The following is a 3839-nucleotide window of genomic DNA, read 5'->3' as shown; positions in this document are numbered from 1 at the left end:
TTTCCCCCAAAACAACACCTGGTTCTTGTTCTGCTTATTTTAGCCCTGAAAAAAAAAAAAAAAAAAGATAAAATCTTCATCACATTTCCATCTTGCTCTGCGTTACTATGAGAGAACCCCATTGCCACCACAATTTCTCTCATGTGTGAGTACAAAGACTTGTTGGATACAAATCCTCCCAGTGCCCAGCTCTGGGCTGAGAGTAGTGTCTGCCCTGGGTCTTGTGCTGGTCCCAGTGAGAGGCTGGAGAAGGAGAGGGCAGGTTGCAGACCAGAGAACAGATTGTACTTGCCATTCTTCAGCCGGGGAGAGTCAAACCAGTCTTTCCTTACAGGGAATTACAGGAATGCGAGGCTGGGAAGGATCTCGTTTAGGCTATCCCTCTTCTCTGTGGCAGATTTTTGTCTAGTCTTAAAAACTACAGTGCAAAAATTCCACGCATTTCTCCTTGGCAGTTTGGTGCAGTGTTTCATGTCGTGTTGGAGGCTCTGACTTGAGGCTACCCTGTGGCCAGATGTGCTAGGTGTTTTCTTTTTCTGCCCAGAAGAAGAATTGCCTGCACAGATTTTTGAGGCTCGTCTGTACCGTAGTTTGGAGAGGAAGGCTACACGTGTGGAAAACCTGGACGTATCCCCACGACCTGTGCTGACCTATTGTACAATGCGTGCAGGAAACCGGACCAGGAAGCGCTGGTCTTATTCTGTGGAGGGGATGCGGTTGCTTGGTGAATATACAGTAAATTCACAGTGTCCCAAAAGTGTGGGATTTACTACATGTAAGCAACGTCTCTGATTACAGAATCAGAGAGGAAGTACTGGATTTACTGCGTGGGCACTGCAGAACATGGCAGAAGCAGGCAGCACGCTGAAACTGTGATCCTGAAGATACACAACAGCAACTGTGTGATTGATGCCCAGGGTATTAGACTATGACATTGCTGCAGTATCTTGGCTCCTGCTTCCACTCGGACCCATCCTTTGTGGCCTGGCCCAGCCCTCCTGGGCCTCTACCTTCTCATTCTTCCCCGGTCAGTATTTTTCCCCCATGTTAGACTCACTATATGAACATATATTTTGGGGGGACAGCTGGACAGAAGCACAGCAGCCTGATGCTGGCTGCAGGGGGTGACACACTCATGCCTGTCTTAACCCTCCTGAGGTGCTGCTGCCCAATGCCCTGCTGCAGCCCCATTGCAGCCCCACAGGCGCAGAGGGGCAGAGCACTGGGCTGAAGAGCAGGGGGAAAGCAAAAGCTACCAAGTGAGATACACAGAGGGAACACATATTTTGGGGGAGCAGTACTTCCCCCCCTTGTCTTCCAGCACTCCTCACAGTCATGCTTTTATACCGAGGCACAGCTGTTTGCATGACCACAGGGTGACCTAGAACCTGACCTAGAAAAAGGGGATTTCCACGCTAAATAATGGTTTGGGTTTTGCTTGGGTTGCTTTTACTTCAGTCAATAGGCAGTTGTGCTGGTCTGACTGAAGCTGCCATTTGACTGCCTCTGGGCAGAAGTGAGCAGCAGGGCCAGATGTGCCTTGCACTGGTGCTGTGATGAAGACTGCGGCCAAGGTGGCACAGTAGCAGCAGGGTGCCCGGCCACCTTCATCATTCCCCCTCCACCACGTCCCCTTCCCCTGGTCATCCTCTCCACTGACGCTTGGGTATGTCGGGCAGTGCAATGGGTGGCTGTTAGGTGAACTGGTCCAGAGAACCCAACCAGCTGAGAAATAATCCATTAGAATAAACCCAAAAGGGTCCGTTTTCAGGGCCATCACTTCCTCAGTGGGGCCCACTGCATGGGTGGAGAGGAGCAGCCAGGGGACGGCTTGGTTCACCCCACACTGCTGCCAAAGAAGATCCCCCATGACCCTCAGACTTTGTTGTGTAAAACCACTGCCTGAACACAAGCAGTTTCCTCACACTTAAATTAACTGTATCCTCATACTTCGTTTCTCTACACAATCTTCCATTCTGAAGGGAAGGGTGGTAATTTTTCTTGAAAATTCACATTGTTTTGTTAGCAAATAAACTCATGTTTGACACAACATCCGCCATGTCTGCCAGATCGGCAGGGGTTTCTTTCTTTTCTCTGGCTCTTTTCCTCCTTGCCTTTTTTTTTCCCCGTCCAGTATTCTCTTAATTTAGACTGGACCCTCCTGTCAGTGACTTGCTTTGGGCAAAACAATTTGTACACTAGATTTATTGTCTTCCTGCTTGGATGTCCATCTTGTAATGTCTTCTGCATCTGAGCCCATCCAAGTTTCTTTCTCTCTTTTTTCCTCTTTACTTTGAGCTTAGTGTTTTGAAGGAAGTTGATCAAGCTGAGCATTCTTGTGAATTTGAGCTCGGTTGCCAAGAATGTAAGTGATTCATCCCCCTGTAAGGAAAAGTGCTGGCAATAAAACATTCCCCATTCCCCCTTTTTTACATGCAAAATACTGTTACTGCTCAAAACAAGCAAATCTTTTTACTCAGAACAAAGTGTTACGCTATTAATTGCACGACAACCAGAATTCTTAAAATACCTTTAAGCTCTAATCTTAGAAGAAGGAAATATTACCAGCAGAGGCCTTGAAAGCAATGAGATGTAAATTACAAGCGCTAGTAAAGCACAATGAAATGGTACCTTGCCTCATATCCTTCACATTGTTACCTTACCCTCAGCAGGACAAAATTCCAGCAGTTTTTCCTTTGCGCTTTGTGTCGCGGATATTTTAAGAACCCTTCAGGGAAATGCAAAATAATTTCAGGGGGGAAACGTGTTATTTACTTGAATGAGGACAGCTCAGGAGCTGAACGGTCTATTCAGTGAGGGGAGTTTAACATCCCAGTTTGTCCCCTACAGTGGTGCTGGTGTGGCAGGACAGGCACATACCTTGGTGCCACTTAACAAACTCCCTGGGGATGTGCCACGGCCACGTTCCCTGTGCACGGACACCTCGCCTGCGCCGTGCCTGTCTCACCCCTCTTCTGCTGTGGGGAGCAAAGGTTTTCACGCATCGGTCAAGCAGAGACGCGTTCTGCACACTTCTCCCCAAGAAGTCAGAGGGTTTGTTTATAGTCTGAAGTGAAAAAAGGTAGTTTGGAATTAAATAGGCATTGTCACAGATGGGAAAGCAGGATTCATCTTCTCTGGGAGTCTTTCTTTAAAAGCTACGCTGTTAGTAAAAGGTTGCATGGCTGTTTGTCATAGCTTTGGCTTCTCTCCTGGCTGGGCCAGGAAACAGCATGCACAAAGTGTAATTTCCCACATTTCAGCAGTGTCCCCACAGACACGTTCGTGCTCCATCAGTGACACACAGGTAGGACCAGTAACACTTGCACCTGACATTTTTCAAACCTACCAAGGACCACCTACTTTCATTAACTTTTATCATCTATTACCTCTGCAAGCTACTCTCCGATAAACCCACCCACAACTCTTATCCCGATGGCTGGGATCCTGGGATTGCTGGCCCAGCCAGAAGCCAGGACTCGTTCAAGCAGCCTGAAGAAACTGTAAGACCTCCTGCAGTTCAGCTGTCAGCATCCAGTGTGTGCAGAGCTAAAGGAGCCGCACAGCTCACGCCCCGCAGACAGCAGGAGGAGGATAAGCTTCAGAGCCCCCAGAAGCAGGTACACAGCCCATTCTTGGTGGCCTTCCACCACCGACACCATCAAAAATTACCAACTTAAGAAAAAATCCTTGAAGAGTGTGGGATCGAAAAGTCTTCATCCAAATCCAGGCACCCCTGAGTGCAAATGGAGCGAGAACTTCTCCATGACTGACCAAAGATTTCATCTGCCATCTAAACACAAAATGATGAAAAATGTGTAACGCCTTCCTACACCAAA

This window comes from Calidris pugnax, unplaced genomic scaffold, assembly GCF_001431845.1.
Source record: "Calidris pugnax isolate Ruff unplaced genomic scaffold, ASM143184v1 scaffold20, whole genome shotgun sequence".
NCBI lineage: Eukaryota > Metazoa > Chordata > Aves > Charadriiformes > Scolopacidae > Calidris > Calidris pugnax.
The sequence above is the reverse complement of the archived record's forward strand: the minus strand, read 5'-3'. Positions refer to the sequence as shown.